This window comes from Paroedura picta, chromosome 1 (assembly GCF_049243985.1).
Source record: "Paroedura picta isolate Pp20150507F chromosome 1, Ppicta_v3.0, whole genome shotgun sequence".
NCBI lineage: Eukaryota > Metazoa > Chordata > Lepidosauria > Squamata > Gekkonidae > Paroedura > Paroedura picta.
The window spans coordinates 106,687,433-106,698,778 of record NC_135369.1 but is presented as its reverse complement, the minus strand read 5'-3'; positions in this window follow the sequence as shown (position 1 = coordinate 106,698,778).

Genomic DNA, 11,346 nt, shown 5'->3' with positions numbered 1-11,346 from the left:
GCGCCGGTGTGGGCCTGGGCAAGTGGGCTATGGGCCGGGAGAGAGGTTGGTGGGTGGTGGGCCGTTGGCGGCGGCGCGGCTGGCGGGCGTCCTTTGCACGGGCTCTTCCCCGCGTTGGTTATGGGCGGCAGTTGCTGCGGCGAAATCTCAGCGGCGCGGGGCGGCACTCCTGTTGGCTGGCAGGCAGAAGATGGCGGTGGGAGGTTGGCGGTGGGGCCGAAGTGCGGGTTGGCTTAAGGGTGAGCGGCTGCCGCGGGAGTGGGCGGCAGCGGTCCGCCTGCGGCTCTGGAGGCGATGCTGGGGGAGAGGCGGCCCATGTGAGCGCCGGCTGGTGGTGCTGCGTGTTCGCGGTGGCGCGGGCTGTCGCTTGGGGAGGGCAGGTGGTCATCTTGGCGGTGAGGGAAGAAATGGCGGAGCTCAGCCAAACGCGCCTCCTGAGTGGTCAGTCCTGCGCGCAGCTCACGATTGGTCCCTTGCCACTGGACTGACAATCGGCGGGCCCAATTGGCAGCCGCTTTGTGCCTGCCGATTGGGCCCTCCAATTGTCAGTCATGAGGAAGGGGCCTATCGGCACCCTATCGGCACCCTTCCTCATCACCGACAGGGCCCTCCTTAGGTGCCCTTAACCGATTATTTAATCCGCTCCACAGTAGCGGTTTAAAGATAATTTGAATTTTAAAATTATGAACATATCTAATTCTCAACATGACCCAACCTGTGGATTCTTAAATCCAAAGTTCCAAACAATGAACAAAGGTTTCTCAAACCTAAAAAAGCTCTAGGTTTGCAGAAAAATCTGAAATCTTAAAAAAAGAAGAAGCATCTATACTTTTAATAAACAAATGTCCTCTGCAGTGATCATTGTGGGGTTTGATAGACAATCATAACAATATTGTCAGCCTTCAAATCTTGGTTGCTGCCTGTATCAGGAAGGCGAAGGGAGCTAGAACATTTCCAGTCATGTTCTGGCCATGGGGTAGGGGGGCTGATCTGGGCCAGCCATGGCAGCAACCACTGGTATAAAAAAATTCCTAAGCTGAAGATATACACAGAAACCACTGGTTCTGCTAGTTACACTGATTTCTCAGAACTGGAATACAAATCCAGGATTCTTGCCCATTACTCCCTGTGTTTTTTTTAGGGGGAAGGAGGTGAGTTTGGGTACTTACCAGGAGCATACTATGATCTTTCATTATACTGATTTCATGGGCAATGGCATTTCTCACTTTGTCAGATCCTTATAAAAGAGTAGCACAAAATGTTTCCAGCTAATTACCTTTGAAGACAAGTTGCAAAGAGTTGTCATTCTCTTTTACTCCTTTTGTTGATTGAACTCTTTTTTATCTGTGAGTATAATGTCTGGAACTGTGGTGGTACCTAATTCAGGGCATAGCCAGTTTAAATCTGTAGAACATGAAGCACAAGCTACAGGCCCTGCACTTTCAGGGGCCCCACATATTGCTTGCCCCCCAGGGCCAATTACTTCCCAGTGCTGAGAAGAGGATGATAAAAAGCCTAAGGAGCTGCAGACCTCCCCAAAATAATTTCTACGGTGGGTGATACAGGACGATACAAAAAGGAGATTCTTTAGTGGACAAGGAGTACTAGTTCTGCTGCAATTTGGATGACATTTGCTTGAAAACAGGCACTCCTTCCCTCCAAGTTCCTGGAAGCAAATATTGGCAAAACAAGGGCCATTCCACATCTGGAAAATATAGTGAAAGGCTTACTTTTTGCTGGTGCATTTTTTTTATTTTTATTTTTTTGCGTTTTAAATGACGTCGTCAACATCCAGTGTCCCAGCAGCAAACCGGCAGGTACATCCTCCATTTTAAAGCCCTAATTGATCTTTAAAGTCATGTAGTGAGAGCAAGAAGAGAGCAATCAGCAAACACATGCTAAGGAAAGATGTGGAGGCAAAGTAGCACTATCTCTGCCTCCAGCGCCTGCTCTTGCATCTGCTTCCTTCTCCCAGGGAAGGGTTCCTTTCCTTTCCTTTTTTTTTTTTTTGAAGCAAACTGCCTGGAGCAATGAATACATGTTAAATCATCTAGGAAGAGCAAAAAAAAAAAAATTCCCCCCACCAGTTAACACATAAAGCATGCCTCTCTAACCATGACACCAAAATTATTTTTTGTTCCCCAAAAAACTGGGAACAAGGTTGCTTTTTTAAAGCTTCAAGGCTCATAATTCCGAAAGGGGTGGAAGTAAAATAAGCACTATGCATCTATGAATAGATGCATAGGCATAGCAATAGAGAGGTTTTACTTTAAAAAAATTAGCTTGCATCGCGGTCCCTTTAAAACAGGGAGAAAGGTGATTGGCTGCCTGGCTTGATTGACAGGTGGAAGAGAGTCGCGTATATAGTGCGTTCCTCTCCTCTGCCATTTCAAGCAGGTGTGAGGAGTGCCAAGAAGTGTGAGAAAGCAGCAGAGGAAACAAGAGAGCCAGGAGGTAAGGAATGGCTGGAGGTATGATTTTTTATAGCATTATGCCATTGCGCTGGCGTAACGCTATTTTTTTCGATGTGTGGAGTGGCCCTAAGATACTTGCTCACTTCTTCCTTTCTGTCTTTCTGGGGACATATACCTTTTTCCCCCTCTCCAAAGACTAGGGACATCATGATCAGAGACCTGTAAAGTGAGGCCCCTTGCTCCAATTTGCTTGAAATTTGGAGGCTTAATTAACAGACAGAACAAGTTCTGTTGCAATTCTTGTGTGATTTAGTTTAAAACAGCCATTCCACCAACATCCCTGCATTTCCTGATAAGAAATGTTGGCAAAGCTCAGGTTTCTGATCACTGTTCCCCTCCTGCCTTTCTGGGGCCAGGCTCCTTTCTTGCCTCTCTAAGTAATATAGCTGGAGATTGTTCAGCAGCCCATAGAATTGGACCTCTTGGTCCAATTCATGTGAAATTTGGGGTACTTTAGTGCAGTGGTCCGCAACCTTTTTCAGGCTGCGGACTGGTGGCAGAACGGAGGGCGATCGCCCGGCCGCGCATGCTGTGCATGCGGGTTTGTGGCCGTGCATGGCACAAATGTGCATGCGCAGCCAGTGCGGCCCAGTGCCAGGGCCTTCGCGGCCCGACACTGGGCAGCAGCCCGGTGGTTGGGGACCACCACTTTAGTGAACAGAATGCACTAAATCTGTTGCACTGTTGGTGTCATTTGGTTGACAAACAGCTACTCCAACCCAGAAAAGGTAACTTTGTGAAAGGAAACTAGGAAAAAACCACAAGTAGGAAAGGCAGCAGACACAGAGTTTTCAATTGAAATATTTTTTAAAAATTCTCAGTCACTATAGGAGTAGGGAAATGACATAAATGCAGACAGGGTTTTTTTGGTTTTGTTTTTAAAGCGATGCCTGTGGCTTGTGCCATGCCCCCTCAATAGGTATCAGTGGAGAAAATGCAGCTGTGCCAAGATGCATTTATTGGGGGGGTCTGTAAAATTGAACTCCTAGGCCCAATTCACTTGAAACATGGGGGAATATCTATATTAGAGGGAGGTCTGTATTATTTGCAAATCTGGTACCATTATCAACAAGAGCCCCAGACCTTCCAATAGATTCCCCAATGAAAATAATGGTCTTGAAGCTCTGGAACCCTCCAAAAAACATGTGGAGTTAAATCCTGAGCTGAAAATGTCTTACATGAACATAAGGTAGTACAGGAAATGTTTTCCTCTGAACCTTGGATACAAAACTATGACAGGGATTCTCTTGGCACACGCCCCTAATGTCAGGGCTGCTTCCTCCTTTTCAATGGCAGCCACTGCATGAAAGCCAGTGTTGTTTAGTGGTTAGAGTCAGATTTTTAATCCTAGATTTCATGAAAGCTTTGGGTTTCTTGACTGCCCTGGAAGGGAGTTAATTGATTTTTAATATATTGTTTACGTTTTTAAAAAAATATCAGGTGACATGACCATATATGGGCCTGGAGGAGGTGGGAAGAGGAGAGGCTCCAAGTGGGCGTGTACACAGTTTGTGCCCAACCATATTCTGCATGATTATTCCACTTCTGGGGTTTCTCGAAGGCTGAAGAATGTTTCAGGAGTTTCTCAATGGTAACAAAGTTAAGAAAAGCTGCCTTAGGTTGTGAACATGGCAGAGAAAAACAGGGTAGGGTTGCCAACTGAATCATGACCTCCTAAGTGCTAGAGTGGAAAGAATGTGCCATTGTTACAGAGAAGTATACCTATATGAACAAGAAGAATTTTAATGCCAGAAGAATATCATCATCATTTAACAGAAAATTCCCGATTTGCATATTTCTACTCTTGGTTTAAAAGCTGTAGCAAAGGTCATAATGATAATGGTTTAACTCATGTCTAAATCTCCCCTGACTGCTGTTCATAATATTCAGAATGGGATTATACAATGACCTTCAGCTAAAATACCCCAAGAAGACAGACATTTCATTGGTGGCTTAAAGTGAGAAAGTGGGTGAGGCTGTGGCTGATTGGCAGAGCATCTGCTTTGCATCCAGGTTAATGCCCCTGGATGTCACATTATTTTTTAAAAACTCATTTTGTAGTTTTGAGGTCCACTAAAATTCTGAAACAGCTGCTTGCCTTCATTTTCACCCATGAACTGGATCCACTTGTTTTGTTTTGTTTATATAAACAGCAACATTGCAATGTACTTGCATAGGCAAACAAAAAAAACCTCACTTTGTGTTGGGGAAAGTCTGACTTACACACACATGCATCCTTACAGGGACCTGCATTTTCATTTGAGTAACACTGGTGCTACTTTGCAGGCTCCCTTGGGAAAATTAGCTGCATTTTCAAAACATTACTGTTAAAAATTGTCTTAATGTATTCTACATTTTTTTTAAAAGGAGGATGGTTTGGGGACAGTTTTGGTGAGGGTGGGAGGGCAGTAGATGGGGTTAACACAGGACAATGAAAACACCAAAATGATGACACAAAATGGCAGTGTGGCAGGAAAACAAATTTGAATTTGGGAATTCCTCACTTGGAAACTGCGAGTCCTTATCTGAAGGGGGAAAAATCACTGTAAGGATTTGAAAAATGTAGGGTAAAATTTGGATCTACTCCTGAGGAGGCAAAATTATGTGCAGAAATGTCTGTATTCTTTAATACATTAAGAATACCAATGAGGGAATTTGCTCTTGTGTGGAAATGTTCTCACAGGTGATCATCTGTCAAATGTGATATGTCTGCCTACCAAGCTCATTTGTGGCAAACTGTAGCATCCCTGCCTAGAAGCGATGGACATAAAAGATATCTCTACACAATTTGCATACTGAATAGATTTCAGGATGCAGAGTAAGCAAAGACAGTTCATCTGTGTACAACTTGCTTATATATAAACGTTGGGCAGAATAAATGCTCAGGTTCTGGGGTGGCGGTAATGGGTGCAATCTCAGCCTCATTTCCACATCTTCATTCTGTCTCATTTGTCATCTGTTTGGGCTCATGAATTTGGTGAGCAGAGTTCAAAGGACGGAGAGTGCCATGAGCAGCTTACTGCCAAAGGGTTAGGTAGTGAAGACTCTCCTGAAGCAGCCAGCCACACTAACTACTCTGTTCTTGGATCATGCCGATTTTTCCACCTCTGATTTTGCTAAATTAAATCAGCAGTGAGAATCCCCAGGAGTCCTCCAGAGAAAGTTCTCTTTAATAATGCACATTTCAATTCAAAAAACTTTCACTTGGATGCAGATGCCATGTGCTTAGTGCCACTCGTTTATCTTAGAAAGGAAAATGAGGTTCCAGTGGTCTGAACATAAGACCAGGAGCCGTTTGAAACCCAACCTGCTTGAGTCCAAAGGCAGAACTGGTACTGCGGTCTTGAGCACAGCATTTATATGGTCATATATATATATATATATATATAGCATTATATATTTAACCTCCCCCACTGAAGCCCTCATAGGTTTGTACACTCTTCCAATTAACTTTTATTAGAAATGCAAATTTATTTTCTTATGAATAATCAAAAACGCTTACAAAATTGTAAAAAACTGACAAGAGAGAATTATAAATTCAAACACATTGCTTTGAAACCAATGTGCAACCACAATGAAAACAATTAGCAGCTTTGATACACCAACCCACTGACATCAGCTTGACCCTTTTAAATTAAAAAATAATCATACTATTCACTACTTCAAGAAGGAGATCCAGCGCTACACAAGCCATTAGTAACAGGTGGGAGTTACACTTTGTCTGCAGGAAACACAGCCTATGCCTCTGTCCCCCCTCCCCAATCTGAAAGTGGTAGATTACAACTGAAGAGGCAAAGCAGGGCATCATATATCTAATTATAGACTTGGGCTCAAGGTACAGATTTTTAAAAATCTGCACAGTGGAGCCAGGTACCGAACTGAGGGACCTCCAGGCTTGCTGGAGGGGGGGGATTAAACTGTGGATGTCCAACCATTTCAATATGCAATGGACAACATAACCAAATGTCAACCAAGATCACACAAAATTATGGTTGAAGTTAGTGAAATGCCTAAGAAAGACTGCAGGTGAGAGGTGACTGATGACAATAGAAGAGGGGGGAGGAGAAAGCAGGGGGAGAGAGAAAGTCATAGTAGAAGCAGGAGGCTTGGTGTAGTGGTTATGAGTGTGGACTTCTAATCTGGCTAGCTAGGTTTGATTCCCCGCTCCCCCACATGCAGCCAGCTGGGTGACCTTGCACTCGCCACAGCAGTGATAAAACTGTTCTGACCGATCAGTGATATCAGGGTTCTCTCAGCCTCACTCACCAATCAGGGTGTCTGTTGCTGGGAGAGGAAAGGAAGGCAACTGTAGGCCGTTTTGAGACTCCTTTTGGTAGAGAAAAGCAGCATATAAGAATCAATTCTTCTTCTTCAATGGGAGCAAGGAGGAGAGGGAGTAGAAGCCAGCAAGAGGTTAGGATTGCTCACCCAGGTCTTCAAAGGTCTCCCTCCTGTTTGCTTTTATTCCCACCTACTCCCATTTCTGCAGAATTACCTGCCAACTAGTTCAAGCAAAGTCTTTCTCTCTGTCCTCTGTAACATGTAGAATGGGTAGTACTGCCCTTTATCACAGCAAGGGAGATGGAGGCAAGCCATTGAACCTGTCTTCCTATCTTCCCTATCTCCTACTGTATCTGACTTTCCTGGCTACCACAGGGAACAAGCAGCCCCTTTCCCCTGGCTGACATCTTAGCACATACACAGTCCCAGATAAGGAAAATTTCCAGGCAACCAGACCCATAATTATAGGATAAGAAAGTTGTCCCAAAGCCAGAGGGATGGAATAATGATTAGCAGAGAGTAAAAATGCTGCATTTACACACAAATATCAATTGAGATGACTTTGCTGGCAAGAAAATGGACTCCCAGTTATGAGTGGATGGTATCTTTCTCAAGTATGTGCCTGCCCAGCCACTCTCTTTCCTTGCTGACTTTCTGTTTCCAGTTCCTCAGGAGAATTGAACCAGATAATGTGGATCTAAAATAGAGGTCAGACTGAAACACTTCTGACAGGTTCCAAATATCAGAAATAATTCTATTCAGATTAGGAACATTTTCTAATAGCGCCTGGTTCAAATCACGCTATGACATGTAAACATCCAGATGAATGTCTCTGGTATCGTAAACTTTAGCAGCAGGCACACACTTGTAAAATCAAACTGTGCAAGTTCCAAAAGTTATCTTGTCATCATATGAAAATAATAGCACAAAACTTCCCCAAAACATTATGACAGGAAACCTGTTCTATTATTTTTTTTTCCTAACAGAATATTGACAAGTCTTTTCAGGAACAGACTAAGAACTTACCGGGTCACCTTCCTAGTGACTTTTAAGATCATATGAAACCCTTGGGCTGTATCCAAAGAACTATAACCAGAGGAAAGCTCACAAAATGGGACTTTCCCCGCCTTCCTTCCCAATGCAACCCACTGAGCCTTCCACAATTCTAGAAATCAAGGAGCTTCATGAACCGATGGGAGACTACTCTGAAGCGGATTGGCCAACCCACCTACCCTTTTACCTTGGTTTTACATGTCGTTATTATATATTTGATGCTTTTAAGCTCTTCACAGTGTTTTTTTTAATGATCCCAAATGCTGTATATAACCACAGTGATGGGACAGAGATCCTCAAAGAAAGGAACCAAAAAAATCAAATTTGGATTTCATTAAGTGCTTGCAGAATTCTTAGGGGAAAACTGCAGATAGCATTAGGCAATGGTGTCACTAAGCCGACTGTATGCAGAAATAATAATCTGTATTTTCATGGCACTGTCATATAATGGTCAATTTGCATCCTATTTCATCAATTATTGCCAAGTGGTGTTTAAAGAAATATTGACTAAATCTCACATACAGAACAAACCAGAGAAATACATGTTTATCATTATCATTATTTTATTTATATCCCACCACTCCCACAAGCGGCTCGTGGCAGGTAACAAGGCCCCACATCTTTCCACCTTCATATTTCGCTAAAGGGTAAGTGGGCGGAGAGTGGGCGGGGCCTGTCCGGGTGAGGGGCCAATCAGAAGGCGCAAAGCGCCTTCCGTTGGCTCCTCACCCGGACGGACAATAGTTCTCACCAGTCAAGTGAACACCCAGTCGAAAGGCACAACGCCTTCCAATAGGGCCCTCACCAGCAGAAGCCAGAACTGCCGCCAGAAACCAGACCGACCGTTGTGAGTGGCCAGTCAGTCCGGCCCCTGGCCTCGCTGCCGGGCAGGGGGCCAGGGAAGGCTTCCCCGGGGCCCTCTAAGCAGGCCCACCGCATCGAAGACCTGCTCGAAGCCCCCTGGGCAACCCGGGACATCGCCAGGGAGGGGGGCGGGCAGGGATGGCTCCACCCGGGTGGCAGCAACAACCAGGAGGATGCAGCAGCCAGGAGGATGTGGTGGTGGCACCAAGGATGCAGCTACAGGGAAGATGAAGAGGCAGCAGCGGAGCTGCCGGGGAGGGGGCGGCGGTGGAGGGTGGCTAGTGGTGCGCCGAGGCAGCACACGAAGCTGTGACAGCGGCTGTGCACAGAACACACTGGAGATGGAGAACCCTGTGAGGAGCCTCCGGCCATGCCGCAAGGGACATGGCAGCGGGGGAGGCACCATGATACAGTTAATGGGGCAGGCACGCCAGCCGGCCTGGGTCCCACCAGACTCGAAGTCAACCTGTTCTCCCCCCACCTTGGGAGGGGGAAGTGGGTGGGTGGACACCAGCCCTTTCCACCCCTCAACATCGCTGCTTCCCCCCCTAACCGCCATCCCACTAGTGCCTACTGCATTTCATCCTGCAGCGGGCTACTAGTAAATATTCATAATTCCTCATAATTCCCCTCATGCATTACTTTTAATGCTGATAATTCTGTTATGCACACAACCAGTATGTTATGCATAAACCAGTAATTCAGTATGACTAAACAACAGGTTTATTTTAGCACTTGAGTTCTGAAGTCTCACACATTTATTACATAAATCAGAGATAGAAACTGTAGATGGCCAACTGTAAGTGCCCCTTAAATGGTACATTATGGTTTTCAGTCTCGATGGAGTCATCCTTTCCCAACACAGTTTTCATACAATGCTGATACTACGAAAGGGCAGACAAGGAATGATACCGTGGCAGAAAGCCAACCCAGCTAGCTGTCGGGTAGCAAGCACAGCAGACAGAGATGTCCTAACAATGGAAAAGGAAAAAACAATGCATTACCTTTGCCGTTTGATATAATGCTGGGAAGTACAGAGTGCACATCTCAGCAGGAAATTAAATATTTATGACAATATATTTACTTATGGCTTTATATTAAATTGCAAATTATGTATTGAAGGTCATTGGGAAAAAGCAGAGGTCCCACCTCTGTGGCTGATGGGTTGAGAAAAATGAATCCCTGGCAGAAAGGCTTCAAGCTGACCAAAGAAATATTTGTGTTTCTCCGGCTCAGAACACACAATGGTCAATGGTCTGCTATTTATATTCTGGTTTCATTACATGAAATGTAAAACACTGTAAAATGTAAAACACTGATAGCATTCCCAGCATGAAAAGTAGAATGTACCCTAATATACAAATAAATATCTGAATGAAAAATTCAGTAGATGTTAAGGGGGGCAGCCAATGAGAACCTTTTCAGGTGGGGGAACCAATGAAAGTGTAAAAAAGAAGTTGGGATCATGGACCTCAACACTGCAATGTCTACAGCTGCCAGCTCTGGGTTAGGAAATACCTGAAGACTTTGGGAGTGGAGACAGGAGTGGGCAGAATTTGGGGCATGGAGGGAACTCACTGGAGTTTAATGCCATGGAGTCCATCACCCTTCAAAGCAGGCATTTTATCCAGGATAAGTGATCTCTTTAATCTGGAGATGAGCTATAATTTCAGGGAATCCCCAGGTCCCACCTGGAGACTGGTATCCTAGCTAAACCTATTCTTGAGTCAGTTTTAAAATAGAATGGTATGTGTGGGTGTGACAGGGCTCACTCCTGCCAGTTTCTACACCATGGGGAAATGAGGAAATCACTCATCCTCTCCAAGTCTCCTGCTGCTGGTTCTCAACCAGGCCTCCATTCAGGATATGCCACCAGCAGCAAGCCAGTTTGCAAAAGTTTTGACCAACCTGAGAATCTGCACCTAGCTTCCTCTTGCATTTATTATCTTTAAAAACCTTAGCACTACTTTTCCATCTCTCTCATGTAAGCTCTATAAGAGAGTAAAGCTCCCTCTTCTTTTATGCATCTGGCAAGTATGGACCAAACCAGGCTTAATGTAATTTATGAGACCAAACTGAATATATTTTAAATGAAAAGTTAATAAATAATTTTTATTTGATTTCTTAACCACCACTCCTAGACCCAGCCAGCTCATGGTGGTTTATAATAAACCCCGCAATAAAACCCCAATGCCATAACAGTACCACAACCCATAGACAGCACAAACCCCAAGTGAAAGCATACTCTATTTAGGCAATCGCAACAGGCTGATCAGAGAATAATCAAAATAGATTCAATGTTGGAGATTGTCCTTCTGCCTCAGGTCTAAAATTTATCCCTGTCATGTTAAAGGTATAGGCAGAAGTAACTTGATGGTTCCAGACTTTCTAGTTCAGATGAAGATGATCCCAGTTACTGTTTCCACCTGGCTGGCCACCTTTCTTCAGAGGCTGTGCCAATGCATATCTACCATGAAGTGCTGTATCTCCCAAAGAAAGCTAAAAGAATGTTCTCAGTAGGGTTCCCAGGCCTTTGCATGGCACCCATGGAAAGGGGGGCGTCATGAGGAAGAATGACATCACACAATGTAGGAACATCACTTCCCAGTGAAAATCCAGATGTAACATCATTGTATCAAGTGACACTATAGGAATTGCCCCAAATTTTGTTGTT